The following is a 17,148-nucleotide window of genomic DNA, read 5'->3' on the forward strand; positions in this document are numbered from 1 at the left end:
AAGTTCTGAAACTCACTGGTATGCTCGGCAACTGAAGTTCCACTTTTGAGCTTCATGTTGACTAAACGCCTCATCAGCAGGGCTTTATTCCGAGCAGTCTTGGCCTGGTACAGGTCCTCCAACTTTTTCCAGAGGACATATGCGTCTGTCTCTTGTGCAACATGGTGGAAGACACTATGATCAATCCATTGACGGATCTGACCAATAGTTTTTCGGTTTAATTTCTTCCACTCTTTCTCTTTGGTAGAATCAGGGTTTATACCCTTCAATTCAATAGGATCGAACAAATCCTTACAGCTGAGGAGATCTTCCATCCGAGGTTTCCACAGCGTGTAGTTTGTTGCTGTGAGCATAATCATAGCTCCGGAAGATGATGTTGACTCTTCTGTGGACATTATCACCTTAAAAATAATTTTTCAACACAAACGGGGTTGAATTGTAAAAAACAGAGATCACCGTTACGTCCGGAACGGTTGAAAATGTTGGAATAGACACTTCGCGGCTTAAATTCCACTTACGGGGCAAAATTATAATTTTTATAAACTTCAGGGACCAAAAAAATGAAATTCTGAAAATTTCAGGGACCAAATTGTAAAATTTCAGAATTGCTACAGTACCGCTACAGTACTGCTACAGTGACTTGCTACAGTGCCGCCAGCTGTTACAGTGAATTGCTACAGTGATCGTCTTCTCCGGCGAAAATTCCGGCACCGGTCGTCTTCTCCGGCGAGATTCCGGCGAGTTGACCAAACTTTGACTGCGTTTTCTGGGCTCGTTATATCTCCGTTTAAGTCGCCGTTTTTTGCGTTGGACTCGGTTCGACGAGACGAATCCAATGGTACACTCAAAATTGAATTTTGAGAAAACTTCAGAAGACTCAAAAACTCAACCAACGTCTCTAACCAAGCTCTTGATACCACTTGTTAGGAAGAGGGGATCGCCTGGACGTTGGGAGATATAAATTTGAGAGAAAAACAACTCTATTACTCACAAGAATAGATTTACAGAGTATTACAAAACTTTTACAAAAAAAAACTCTCAAAACTCACACACACTCTCTAGGTTGTGATTACACTTCTCTGAGTGATTTAGGATAATTTACAACTGAGGTTTGCACCTCTATTTATAGTAAAAATTCTATGGCGGTGGAATGGTGTGAACGGAGAAGGTTGGCGGCCGTCATCGTCATCAACTTTGCTACTTCCATATGAGTTGTCAAGGTTGCCTACTTTGAATATCTAGAAGGTGGGCTTCTAGATTGTAGGCTGGAAATTTTCAATTGTGCCAAACTTATTACAGCAGATGGTGTGAATCCATCAATTGGATTCTTTCAAGCTTTTGAATCTGCTGATAGTCACAAATTGATAAGCTCACTTACGTAAGTTTATCATTGATCTTTTTCATAACATTAGGTAAGCACTTCGAGATAATCATCGACTAAATCTCTACCGTATATACTTATAGTACCACCAACTATAATACTCCCTTTGTCAAAAATAAGTTACATGTTTTGACTTTTGAGAGTCTTTATTTTTTAACTTCGAATTTAATTTTTGTTTATTTGTGTTATACAATACTTGGACAAAACTTTTACCAATGAGAAGACATTTAAAACACATCCCATTCAGACCGACCCATTTCCAGTAACATCTTTCCAAACTCTATCTTTTTAAATAAAAAAATGAGGAGATGTGGGTACCTGGTGAGGAGAGGTTTTACTTTTAATGATGATAACACTAACCAATATTAAACGGACTGCTACTTGAAGATAAAATCGGATGTTGAATTAAAAAGATTTGAGAATTTTGATTCGTAACACCACTGCCATCATTTTTCATTTGCATCTTAGCCCTCATTTAGTCCTCGAAAACACCGTTAGCAGAGGATTGCAATCATTTATTTCCGGGAGATTCGCCCTCATTTTTGTTATGTGAGATGTTTGAGAACAAATTTGGGTTTCTTGTAGCAGGAACCTGCTATTAAAACTCAGTTATAAATATGTATATTCAACATTTAATTTTCTTCCATCTCTAAATCAATCATCTACGTTTTTCTCTAAGATAGTTCTCGTAGACACCAACCGAAGCGCATCAAAAAGTACCTACAGCTCATCCGCCAGCGATGAATACTCTTCCGTGGTTCATAAGGTTGGTTCAGGCGCTCTCAACCACCATCATCCACCGCTAAGATTGTTGCTACTGGCGAATCAAATATGATATAAAGACAACAACAACTGATGAGACTACTGGAAACGGAAAGGGTATATCCCACACTACGTTGGCTTTGATTGTCAAAAACAAAGTTAGCAAAACCAGTATCAACCTAAGCCCTGTGTTGAGTGATTATTTATCTCAATTCATATGGTAAAATATTTCAAGTTGCAAAAACAAAATATGAACCTAAACCCTGTGTTACATGTACGGATTCACTGTTTATACATGTTGAAACCAAATTATCCCTAAAGTTCGGTCACATCGATTGGAGTGAAAATATTACGACCTTCTTTATCAATATCAAGTGTGTCCAGAAAATTCTGAAACGCTCGCGGAGTAATACGCCTTTGGTGTGAAACCGCAAAAGGCTCTAGGGAGGCGTATCAATCGGCAACCATTTCAGAACATTCTTGACACACCGGAGAAAGAAGGTCGAAACATTTTCACTCCAATCGACATGACCAAACACTGGGGCAATTTTGTTTCTAACGAGTTAAACGATGAATCCGTACATGTAACACGTGGTTTAAGTTCATATTTAGGTTTTGCAACTTGAAATATTTTATCATTTGAATTGAGGAAAATGATCATGTAACTTGAAATATTTTATCACTTTCCTGGAATTTCTCGTGTTCTGTTGAATGGTCAACCGACGGACATATATGAGCAGATTTTGACGATCATATAATCGACGAGTGCATCATGGATGTCTCAACGTGTAGATGTGACCGGTCAAAGAACACAAGCTGTAGTCACGAAAGTTGATTGAAATCTTGATGGACCGCGATAAAAGTTGACGCCTAATGGTGTTAACATTGGTTTTGGCTACATTTGTGTCAGGAACCGAGTTGGTAATGAGAGCTATGAAGAAGTGAGGATTCAAGTTGTTAGATTTATCGGGTAGTTGATAAATCCATCTATAATTATTTGGTATATATGTATCCATAAAAATCGACCTTCCATCGTTGTTACAATTTCCGTTGTTCCATTACCGACGTTCTCATTATCGCCACCACTAATCACGTCAAACGTAAGTTCTTTCAACTTCTTTCGAAATCCTCACATATTGAATATATTCAAATACAAATAATTAAGAAATGAGAGGGTAATATAAAAATAATAAAATTAAAATAGACTTTTAAACAATTAATACATAAACAAATTTTAGTGAAACGTCATCTAACGTCTAACAGACACTTATCGCTACCGGTCTCGTTACATCATCCACCATCTCCATTAGCCTTCATGTTATCGTCACATCCGATACCATCAAACATACTAAGAAATTGTTTGAACATCTTTCAAAATTCTTTGATGTCGAAATATATTCTTTTATCAATTCATTGATCATTTCTTAATTTGTATATATTTCAACATGAAAGAATCTTGAATATGGGTAAAACAATTTCTTAGTACGTTTGACGGTATCGATTGTGGTGAGAATATGAACCTAATAGAAATGAAACTGTTAGAGGTTGTAACGTGACCGGATGCCGTAAGTATATATGTTAGATGATGTTTCAGGTAAATTTGTTTATTCATTAACTATTTAACATGATATTTTAATTTTATTATTACTCACGATTCATTCATTTCTTAATTATTTGTAAAATTTGTATTTGTATATATTTCAACATGTAAGAATTCCGGAAGAAGTTGAGAACTTCTTATATTTGGCTTGAAGATAGCATGAACAACCGTAATGGGAATAACGATAATTGTAACGACGGTAGCGGTGAAATTTTATGAAAACATATACCAGGTAATTAATTTTGTGCTAATTATACATTCATGTTTTTCTCTATAATAATTGATTCTCAATGTTGAGTGATTATAATACTCCATATTATAGTGGGTGGTAGTATATGTTATATCCCATCCCACATTGGATAGAGAAAGAACATATTGGTTCCTTATAAGTATAAAAATATGCTTAACTAATATCTCCCGCTATGGTTTTATATATAAACCTAGAGATACTAGGTTAGTCTACATGGTTTTATATATAAACCTAGAGATACTAGGTTAGTCTACAAGTACCATTAAAATCAAGTGTTCATGAAGTGTTCATGGCCCATATAATCAAACCAGACATATAATCTCTTAATCAAAATTAGTTACAAACAAATATAAATTTGAAAGAAGAAAAAAATGAACACCTATATAAAAAATCCCAAGAAAACTAACCTTCATGGCTTCATACGAAATTTGCCTGATTTCTATTGTCCAGCCATTATAACTCATAGAACCTTCCATTGTCCAGCCATTATAACTCATAGAACCTTCCACTTTGACCCGCATTTTACATAGCACTTAACTTGCATAACACCACAAAAACAGAGAGTATAACCTATAAATAAAGATATGGAGCAAATAAAAAGTCATATTCATCAAATCTGCCATTTTACATTCTAGCAGCCTCTTCTTATAGAGGAGTCAAGTTCTAGAACCTTCACAAAATAAAACAAAATCAGAAAATTACAAGAGGTTGTTGAGAAAGTTAAGAGGTTGTTACATAGTACAACCTATAGTACAACAAACAGGAATCAAATCTGTTGAACCACTTTTGTTCCATTCTAAGCTTTGTTTCCAAGAAAAAAAGAAACGTATTTTAAAACTACTACAATCACACACATATATGTTGCATATCCATGAAAACATAAAGCATGTGACTGTTAGCCGATATTGTTATTATCATTATTATTGTTATATTTATGCTTTGTAAGCCCATCTCTATAAGGGCCCATTAGGTTTTAGTTGTTATCTATTTATATTGAGTATTGGCATTCATGACATCAATTTATTAATAATACTCCAAGTTAACATGGTATCAAGAGCCTTAACCTAATTACCCAAAATTCTCAATCGGCCGCACTGCTGCAGCATCAACAAAATTCATCATCAATATTTTCATCGGTTTGTATTTATTTTCAATCCATTTTATATATCAATATTTCAATTAAATCTACTTGTCGAACCCACCGTTTATAAACATTGAAGACACAAAAATTGTATATATCAGTATGCCGACATCTTTACCAAAGGCCTTCCTACTGTTCTTTTTGATGAGTTCAGTACTAGTTTGAGCGTTCGCTCAGCTCCCGCTCCAACTGCGGGGGGATGTTAGCCGATATTGTTATTATCATTATTATTGTTATATTTATGCTTTGTAAGCCCATCTCTATAAGGGCCCATTAGGTTTTAGTTGTTATCTATTTATATTGAGTATTGGCATTCATGACATCAATTTATTAATAATACTCCAAGTTAACAGTGACATGGTTATCGAAAGCAAGTAAAATATTATTTTAAAAATAGGAATGTTAATGGCCTTAAGACATTAGACATCCATTTAAGTAAGGTGCACCCCTCATAATGAGACATAGCAGGTATCACAACTATAGCTTGGCTTGTATCCAACACCGAATCAAGTTGTGTGATTATATGCTTTTCCTTTGATATAACAACCGTATCTATGTGCATATGATTAAATAATTTGAGATGGTATATATCTTACTTGGTTTATGTTTCATGTGTATGGAGAATAGCCAGTTTCGCAATTGGAGTCACCATCAGGATAACCTGTTACTTTAGTCAGTGGATCAATTTGATTGTATTCCACATTGATCACCATTTTCCTCCCTGGATATCATATATATTAGATATAAAAATACATTGAAAAGCTGTAAATACAGGGGTAAATGCAATTTACCATCTGTATGAGTAAACTTAGTAATGCCTCCGATAGCTTCTTTGGCCTCTCGAGATACTAATTATAGAATTAACTTGGTATTCTTTAGAGGCACCAACTTCTAATGCTGCAGGGAATAGCCTAAAATGGAGAACACAATTAAAGCTATATTTCAAATTATTGTCCATGTGAAGACCAATTATAAGACCATTCTAGGCCAACCTTGAAAAGAAGCCCATTTGTATCTTAGAAAAATATATCCCATCTCAAACCAGCATCTTTCATGCGTAACATTTTTTTCGATAGATTCATAGATAAAAAGTCGAGTTCAGGAAACTATTTAGCCATGTTATCATGTTAAATACCATCAAAGGAATACGGAGTATAAGCTATACAACGTGAGAGTTGAGATACAAAATAATGAGACCCTAAATGGCTAAATCATACACAAACACATACGCAGATAAAAATAAAAAACAATAAATAAGAGAGTTTACATACCATTATTTACGAAGACCACTTGAATAAAGAAAAGCATGAACATCACCATGGCCATGAGGTTTTGTCTAATAGACAACAACAGAGTTAATTATTGGAAAATGAAAAGTAAGTGTAATAATCTAATAAGAATTTGATCAATTTGAATGTATGTAACATGTACTCTATACTCGTTGCTCGGGTCTAAAGCAAGCCTGGCATCATTATCAGCCAAGCAGGCAACTTTTTCCTGGAAAACAGTTAGGGTGAGTTGCAACACCTTTTAACTATTGTAACGAGTACAAATAATGAGTCAACATTACCTGTTTCAGAAATTTAACTTATGAAGGTTTAATGCCAAAATAAGCATTTGATTCCAGCAGATGTATCGTAAGTTCACGTGTATTATCTGATGTCATTATCACTAAGGTTACATCTCTTTGGCATTCAACTACATTTTATAATTAACAACATTACCTCATTTATAGAACATGATACATTTATGTTTTTATTAAATAAAATTTTCCAAAACTCAACCTTCAGCCTGCTAGTAGCTAGTTTCAGATAAGAACAATATGGACTCGATGTAATACTGTAAGAAACAAGTTCCAGTAAACAAACCCTCACGAGTAAAAGTTCAAACAAGAACAAATTTTAAACAAATGTTTAAAATCCCAATTTTGATTTGATAATTAGTTATAATTGGCATAAAAACGGTTATTCCATTATATCCAACCAAGCCCTCCTGCAACAAGAACAAATGCAGCATGATCAAGAATAGCTACCCAAAATAACTAACTAAATGTCATATGTAACACAAGTAGCAGTTATGATCAACAGACTAAAGCGACCGAAAAGGATGCTAAAAATAAATAAATTAACAAGATATATTAACAAATTTACTTGAAAAAGCAACGATCTTTTATCATCAACACCAGGTTCAGACCAAAGTTCGAACAAATGACCCTGACCCATTTCCAATAACATCTTTCCAAGCTCTATGTTTTTAAATTAAAAATGATATACTAAGTAACATAAATAAATCAATTATACAAATATAGGTACCCGGTGAGGAGATAGAATGATATAAGTCTATCAATGGCTGAATTCACTGTTGAAGAAGCCCTCTTATTTTATTTTAATACTGATGATAATAACACTAATTACAAACTATGACAGAGACTGCTACTTGTTGAATATAAAAACGGATCTTGAATCAAAAGAGTTGAGAAGTTTGATTCTCATCAATTTGGTTCTCATCTTAGCCTTCATTCAAATCTAGGAAACCCCACTCATCTAATCATTTCCCAAACCGCCCCTCGTGACTTAACATGCAAATTCATACCGACATCGTGTGGTAAAAAGAGGTTCAAAAATGAAATGGGTGTGTAATTTCAAAGGAAATATTTTGCATCCCGGATCGAACTCATGACCTCCTCATATGGGAGTGTAACCTTTGATTGTTGATTACCTTTGGTATTTGTACCGTTTTTTGATATCTTGCAAAGCCCATGTCGCGAATATATGTACATTCGGCCCGTTTGGATGAGTGTTAGTATGCGGTGATGAAGTTAGCTTCAATAATATCATTACTTCTAAGTCGAAGGATTATTTGTTGATTTGTCCTTTGTCAGAGATCGCTGCTTCATTTTTTAGATTTGCGTGGATCGAAATTTTGGGCGTTTCGATAACCTACACCTTTAAGGAAAACGTGGAAGAAATAGTCAAGCTATTTGGTGAGGTGATCCATATAGCTTCTTCTTCTTCTTCTTCTTCTTAACGGTTTGGTCGACATTAATATCAATGATAAGGAGTTCAAAATGTAACGTCTGTTGGAACTCACCGACATATCTAGTTGACCTCGTATTCTTCATAACACGTTTGAGATCAAACTATTGGAATTTACAAATCGTTTCGTGGTCACAATTGGAGCTTTTTCAATCTTGTTTGAAGAGCGTGTAGAGGTCGCTAATGAAATCAATCCCTTAGTATTCCTCCCAAGTTGGTGATGCCATGGAGAAAGTTAATGTTTTTATGAAATCCTCATTGTCTACTGCTCCAATTTTGTTGACTGAGAATGCTTATGTTTCTTGTTTTACGCCTAAAAGTTCAGTCCCTGTTAACGGGCCGAATGGGCATGTTGACAATCAAGATGGTTCGGTTACTGTTAATGGACCAATTGGGTCCGCCGCTGAAATAGATGGGCTTAGTATCCAGCTCGGGTCCCTAAGTAGGCTTAATTTCAAGTCCATATCGAGTGTATCTAGTAGTTAAGTTGAGCTCACTTCTGTAGTGACCCAAACTTTTCCATTTTTATATATTTATATATTAAATGAAATTGATATTTACATGATTAAATGTTTTCAACATGTTAAGCAATCAAACTTGTTAAGACTTGATTATTTGAAATGAGTTTCATGTAGACAATTGACCACCCAAGTTGACCGGCGATTCACGAACGTTAAAACTTGTAAAAATTATATGATGTTATATATATATATATATATATATATATATATATATATATATATATATATATATATATATATATATATATATATATATATAGTTAACATGATATTATGATAAGAAAGTATCTCACTAGGTATATTAACAATGAGTTATATACATAAAATGAGTTTATTGAAGTAAGAAACTCGAAACGATATATATAACGATTATCGTTATAACAACGTCTTACTAAATACATATGAATCATATTAAGATATTGTTACACTATGTTTAAATATGTTAAATGATAAGTAAACATATCATTAAGTGTATTAACAATGAACTACATATGTAAAAACAAGACTACTAACTTAAGGGTTTCGAAACGAGACATATATGTAACGATTATCGTTGTAACGATATTTAAATGTATATATATATATATATCATATTAAGATATATTAATACATCATATTATCATGATAATATAATAATTCAACATATCATTAGATAAAACAATGGGTTAACAACATTTAACAAGATCGTTAACTTAAAGGTTTCAAAACAACACTTACATGTAACGACTAACGATGACTTAACGACTCAGTTAAAATGTATATACATGTAGTGTTTTAATATGTATTTATAAACTTTTGAAAGACTTCAAGACACTTATCAAAGTACTTCTACTTAACAAGAATGCTTACAATTACATCCTCATTCATTTTCATCAACAATTCTACTCGTATGCACTCGTATTTGTACTCGTACAACACACAACTTCTAAATGTATTTACTATTGGTATATACACTCCAATGATTAGCTCTTAGCAGCCCATGTGAGTCACCTAACCATGTGGGAACCATCATTTGGCAACTAGCATGAAATATCTCACAAAATTACAAAAAATATTATAAATCATTCATGAATTATTTACATGAAAACAAACTTACACATCCTTTATATCTAATCCATATACCAACGACCAAAAACATCTACAAAAACTTTCATTCTTCAATTTTCTTCATCTAATTGATCTCTCTCAAGTTCTATCTTCAAGTTCTAAGTGTTCTTCATAAATTCTATAAGTTCTAGTTTCATAAAATCAAGAATACTATCAAGTTTGCAAGATTACTTCCAAGCTTTCTAATCCAATCCAAGTAATCATCTAAGCTCAAGAAATCTTTCTTATTTATAGTAAGATATCTTTCTAATACAAGGTAATACTCATACTCAAACTTTGATTCAATTTCTATAACTATAACTATCTTATTTCGAGTGGAAATCTTACTTGAACTCGTTTTCGTGTCATGATTCTACTTCAAGAACTTTCAAGCCATCCAAGAATCTTTTGAAGCTAGATCAATTTTTGTTACTTCCAGTAGGTTTACCTACTAAACTTGAGGTAGTAATGATGTTCATAACATCATTCGATTCATATATATATAACTATCTTATTCGAAGATTTAAACTTGTAATCACTAGAACATAGTTTAGTTAATTCTAAACTTGTTCGCAAATAAAGTTAATCCTTCTAACTTGACTTTTAAAATCAACTAAACACATGTTCTATATCTATATGATATGCTAACTTAATGATTTAAAACCTGAAAACACGAAAAATACCGTAAAACCGGACATACGCCGTTGTAGTAACACCGCGGGCTGTTCTGGGTTTGATAATTAAAAACTAGGATAAACTTTGATTTAAAAGTTGTTCTTCTGGAAAAATAATTTTCTTATGAACATGAAACTATATCCAAAAATCATGGTTAAACTCAAAGTGGAAGTATGTTTTCCAATATGGTCATCTAGACGTCGTTCTTTCGACTGAAATGACTACCTTTACAAAAACAACTTGGAATCTGTATTTACGAATATAAACTTATACTTTTTCTGTTTTGATTAATAAACTTAAGTTCTATATGAAACCATAGCAACTTGAATCACTCAAAACGGATTTAAAACGAAGAAATTATGGGTAAAACAAGATTGGATAATTTTGCTTGTTGTAGCTACGTGAAATTTGTAACAAATCTATACAAATCCTAACTTAACTAACTTATATTGTATTATACATGTATTCTAACATATATTATGTAATCTTGGGATACCATAGACACGAATACAATGTTTTGACATATCATATCGACCCATCTATATATATATTTCGAAACAACCATAGACACTCTATATGCAGTAATGTTGGAGTTAGCTATACAGGGTTGAGGTTGATTCCAAAATATTATATATACTTTGAGTTATGATCTAGCCTGAGACTTGTATACACGAGGTGGTGGATTGATTCGAGATAATATATATTGCTTTATTTCTGTACATCTAACTGTGGAAAACTAGTTGTAGGTTACTAACGAGGACTGCTGACTTAACAAACTCAAATCATTAAAACGTAATAAAAATGTTGTAATTATATTTTGATCATACTTTGATACATATGTACATATTTATTATAGGTTCGTGAATCAACCCGTGGCCAAGTCTTACTTCCCGACGAAGTAAAAATCTGTGAAAGTGGGTTATAGTCCCACTTTTTAAATCTAATATTTTTGGGATGAGAATACATGCAATTTTATAAATGTTTTACAAAATAGACACAAGTACATGAACTACTTTCTATGGTTGAATGATCGAAGTCGAATATGCCCCTTTTGCTTGGTAACCTAAGAATTAGTAAACCAGTCTACTAATTGACGCGAATCCTAAAGATAGATCTATTGGGCCCAACAAACCCCATCCGTTGTAGCGGATGCTTTAGTACTTCGAGTTTTTATATCATGTCCGATGGATGTCCCAGGATGATGAGGATATTCTTATATGCATCTTGTTAATGTCGGTTACCAGGTGTTCAATCCATAGAATGATTATTTTTGTCTCTATGCATGGGACGTATGTTTACGAAAAATGGAAATTTGAAATCTTGTGGTCTATTATTACGATTGATAAATATATAGGTTAAACCTATAACTCACCAACATTTTTGTTGACGTTTTAAGCATGTTTATTCTCAGGTAATTGTTAAGAGCTTCCGCTGTTGCATACTAAATTAAGGACAACATTTGGAGTCCATGCTTGTATAATATTGTTTGAAAACTGCATTCGAAGACATATATTGTTGTGTAATATTATTGTAAACCAATATGTAATTGTCGTGTGAGAACGCTATATTTTTATTATCATTATTTGATAATCGTCGTAATATTTTAAACCTTTATTGATAAAATAAAGGTTATGGTTGTTTTAAAAATCGAATGCAGTCTTTTGAAAAACGTCTCATATAGAAGTCAAAACCTCGCAACGAAATCAATTAATATGGAACGTTTATAATCAATATGAACGGGACATTTCAGTTGGTATCCGGAAGAAGAAGAGGTTCCGGAAGAAGAAATATTAATACCTACAGTTAAACGATTAAATAAAAGAAAATCCTCAACCAACGGACCAAAGTTAATAATGGTCAATGGTGTTTCCGCTGAGGAAATTAAATATTGGGAAAATTACCAATTTTCTGATGAATCGGATCTCGACGAGGATTTCGATGATGTTATAGAAATTACCTCGACCCAATTTGAAAAAGCAAAAGAAAACAATAAGGGAAAAGGTATCAAAATAGAGAAACCTGATTACAACCCCGATGAACTTTATATATATCGTAAACACCCGTACTTCTTAAATTTTAACTATAACCCGAGAACCTCTAAGCCACCAAGTTTTTCTAAACCATTTGTGAAAATGACATCTCGTATTAGGGGAGCTCCATATATCCCTAGGAAATTAGCGAAATGAACCATGTCCGAAGAGGAAGAAACGAGTGAATCGGAATAAAGAGTTGTAATCATGTTGTGTAATATATGTATTGTAGTGTGCTTGTATTTTCATGTTATGTAAAAATTGCTTGTATTGTTTGTTATTTATCTTTTATGAATCTAATCCTCGTCTATTTTACAATATAAAAACACACAATGGACGTTAAGGATAGACAACCGAATATTCTAGAAGACCTACCCGGGGATATGATTGATGAAATCTTGTCTAGAGTCGGTCAGAATTCATCGGCACAATTATTTATGGCAAAATTAGTTTGTCATACATTTGAAAGAAATTCCAGGCATGCCTTAGTTTATAAAAGGCTTTCCTTTGAAAGATGGGGTATATCACATTGGGGAGACTTTAAGTTATGCCAAGTTTTCTTTAAGACATTTAGTGCGGAAACCCAGATGCAATTTTACGCTACGGGTTACAAACCTATTTTGACTCAACATATCCCAACATAGGACTCCGTTCTTTAGAAAAAACTTCTAACATGCAACATAAAGAAGCATGTTATGCTTACGGGTTAATTATGTTCGCTTCTCACCAAAATGAGAAAAAGAACATTGGTTTGCAACTTTTAAATAAAACATTCCCACAAGTGACGGATTCGGTAGTTGGGGTGATAAACAAGGGTTTTATATTGTTACGGGGCTGTTTTGCATTACGAAACCCTCGTCCTTTTGACGACGTTACAACATGCTGCCTAGCTAGCTGTCATAATGGTTATCTGCCACATAATCAAGGATGGGAAATAATATTAGTACAACCAGAATGCATGACTTGTTTTTGGACTTATGAATTACGTGTCTTTATTTCTTTTGCTGAACGGCTTGCGTATTAACTAGAATTGCCTTTATAGCTGCCGAGTAGCAAGTTATTATGTGATATATTTCATCCTATATGTATAATAGTGGTATTGTATGTTTGTAAAATATTGTATAAAAGTTTGAACGCGAAATATTATTGTAATAAGTTTTTCATATAGAAGCATAGTAGTTGAGTTGTATAGTAGCTACTAAGTATGAACTTAACGGGTAGGTACTACCCGAATTAAAAATATAAAATGCTAATATGAAGAAAAAGCTTTTATAAATAAGTTCATATTATGCTACGAAATACTATTGACTACTCTTAAATTCTATATGATTAACTCAATTCTTTTGGCTATTTTTGAAGGAAATGGCACTGACGACTCGTCAGAACTTGAACATGAGTGAGGAAGACTTCCGTGTTTTCCTTGCTGCGAACATAGCCGCAGTACAGGCCGCAATGCAAAATAACAACAATAACTCTGGTTCTAGCAGTGGAACAAATTCCACAAGAAATCGTGCAGGATGTTCCTACAAAGAATTCACTGCTTGCAAACCTTTAGAATTTGATGGAACCGAGGGTCCAATCGGATTGAAAAGGTGGACCGAGAAGGTTGAATCGGTGTTTGCCATAAGTAAATGTACTAAAGAAGACAAAGTAAAGTACGCTACGCATACCTTCACCGGTACGACGTTAACATGGTGGAATACCTATCTCGAGCAGGTAGGACAAGATGCTGCTTACGCACTACCGTGGTCAGCATTCAAGCAATTGATGAACGAGCAGTATCATCCCAGAAACGAGGTCAATAAGATCAAGGTAGAGCTTAGAGGATTATGAACGCAAGGTTTCGATATCACCACGTACGAACGGTGATTCACAGAGTTGTGCCTATTGTGTCCCAGAATGTTCGAAGACGAAGAAGAGAAGATCGACACATTTGTAAAAGGGTTACCGGAAAGGATTCAAGAAGATGTGAGTTCACACGAGCCCGCCTCCATACAAAAGGCAAGTCGAATGGCTCACAAATTAGTGAACCAGATTGAAGGAAGGATTAAAGAGTAGGCGGCCGAAGAGGCTAACATGAAACAAGTCAAGATAAAGTGGAAAGAAACCAATGACAAGAGTCACCAATACAACAACAACAATCACAACCACAATCGCAATAACTATCCCAACAACTGCAACATCAATCACAACAACAACTTCAACAAATGTCCCAACAACAACTACAATAACCGTCCCAACAACAATAACAACAACAACAAGAAGAACAACAATAACAATCCCAACAACAATCTCAATAACAACAATGTCAACAAAAACCAAAAACAGCCATGCAAAATGTGTGAAGAGCATCACCCGAGGTTCTTCACGACATTTTGCAATAGGTGTAAAAGAAATGGTCATAGCGCGATGAAGTGCGAGATCTACGGACCAATGCATAACAGAACTAAAAGAACAAATAATGTCGGAACAAATAACACAGCCATAGTTTGTTTTGGATGTGGAAAACCGGGCCACTTTTGTAGAAATTGCCCGAATCAGGGGAATACTAATGGTCAGAGCCACGGAAGAGTTTTCAATATTAATACGGTAGAAGCACAGGAAGACCCGGAGCTTCTCACGGGTACGTTTCTTATTGACAATAAATCTGCTTATGTTTTATTTGATTCGGGTGCGGATAGAAGCTATATGAGTAGATATTTTTGTGCTAAACTAAGTTGCCCACCGATGCCCTTAGATAATAAATTTTTACTCGAATTAGCAAACGGTAAATTAATTACAGCAGATAATATATGTCGGAATCGAGAAATTAAACTGGTTAGTAAAACATTTAAGATTGACTTGATACCAGTAGAGTTAGGGAGTTTTGATGTGATAATCGGTATGGACTGGTTGAAAGAAGTGAAAGCAGAGATCATTTGTTACAAAAATGCAATTCGCATTATACGAGAAAAAGGAAAACCCTTAATGGTGTACGGAGAAAAGAGCAACGCGAAGTTAAATCTTATTAGTAACCTGAAGGCGCAAAAACTAATAAGAAAATGTTGCTATGCTGTGCTAGCACAAGTCGAGAAAGTCAATTCTGAAGAAAAGAACATCAATGATGTTCCCGTCGCAAAAGAATTTCCCGATGTATTTACGAAAGAATTACCCGGACTACCTCCACACCGATCCGTTGAATTTCAAATAGACCTTGTACCGGGAGCTGCACCAATAGCTCGTGCTCCATACAGACTCGTACCCAGCGAAATGAAGGAACTTCAGAGCCAATTACAAGAACTTTAAAAGCGTGGTTTCATTCGACCAAGCACATCACCGTGGGGAGCTCCTGTTTTGTTTGTCAAAAAGAAAGATGGTACATTTAGATTATGTATCGACTATAGAGAGTTGAACAAACTTACCATCAAGAACAGTTATCCATTACCGAGAATCGACGATTTATTTGATCAACTACAAGGCTCGTCGGTTTATTCGAAGATTGATTTACGTTCTGGATATCATCAAATGCGGGTGAAGGAGGATGATATTCCAAAGACTGCTTTTAGGGCGTTACGGTCATTACGAGTTTATGGTTATGCTGTTTGGGTTAACTAACGCACCAACTATGTTCATGGACCTAATGAACCGAGTGTGTGGACCATACCTTGACAAGTTTGTCATTGTTTTCATCGATGACATACTTATTTACTCAAAGAATGACCAAGAGCACAAAGAACATTTGAGAAAAGTGCTAGAGTTGTTAAGGAAAGAAAAACTGTACGCTAAGTTTTCAAAGTGTGCATTTTGGTTGGAAGAAGTTCAATTCCTCGGGCACATAGTGAACAAAGAAGGTATTCAGGTGGATTCAGCAAAGATTGAAACCGTTGAAAAGTGGGAAACCCCGAAAACTTTAAAGCATATACGCCAATTTTTAGGACTGGCTGGTTACTACAGAAGGTTCATCCAAGATTTTTCCAAAATAGCAAAACCTTTGACTGCATTAACGCAAAAAGGGAAGAAATTTTACTGGAAGGATGAACAGGAGAAAGCGTTTCAATTGTTGAAGAAAAAGTTAACTACGGCACCTATATTGTCATTGCCTGAAGGGAATGATGATTTTGTGATTAAAGACTTGGAGGCACTACTTATATGGGGTCAAAAGTATTATATATACCGACCACAAAAGTCTCCAACATATATTTAATCAGAAACAACTGAACATGAGACAGCGTAGGTGGATTGAACTGTTGAATAATTACGACTTTGAGATTTGTTACCACCCGGGGAAGGCAAATGTGGTAACCGACGCCTTGAGCAGAAAGGATAGAGAACCTATACTAGTAAAATCTATGAACATAATTATTCATACTAACCTTACTACTCAAATAAAGGAGGCGCAACAGGGAGTTTTAAAAGAGGGAAGTTTGAATAATGAAATACCCAAAGGATCAGAGAAACATCTTAATATTCGGGAAGACGGAACCCGGTATAGGGCTGAAAGAATTTGGGTACCAAAGTTTGGAGGTATGAGAGAAATGGTACTTAAGGAAGCACATAAAACCAGATACTCAATACATCCCAGAGCGGGAAAGATGTACAAAGATCTCAAGAAGCACTTTTGGTGGCCGGGTATGAAAGCGGATATTGCTAGATATGTGGTGTAATGGCCCAGAAATTTCCAATCAAAT

General features: G+C 34.6%; 1 long non-coding RNA gene across 1 annotated transcript; it reads right to left on the minus strand.

The window, feature by feature from the left end:
- Positions 1 to 6,420: 6,420 nt before the first annotated feature.
- On the minus strand, positions 6,421 to 6,824 carry LOC139902877 (uncharacterized). The gene is made up of 3 exons (XR_011777770.1): positions 6,705 to 6,824; positions 6,566 to 6,631; positions 6,421 to 6,470 (listed from the first exon to the last, which is right to left on the minus strand). It is a non-coding gene; the product is annotated as an uncharacterized lncRNA (long non-coding RNA).
- Positions 6,825 to 17,148: the final 10,324 nt, after the last annotated feature.

This window comes from Rutidosis leptorrhynchoides, chromosome 3, assembly GCF_046630445.1.
Source record: "Rutidosis leptorrhynchoides isolate AG116_Rl617_1_P2 chromosome 3, CSIRO_AGI_Rlap_v1, whole genome shotgun sequence".
Lineage (NCBI taxonomy): Eukaryota > Viridiplantae > Streptophyta > Magnoliopsida > Asterales > Asteraceae > Rutidosis > Rutidosis leptorrhynchoides.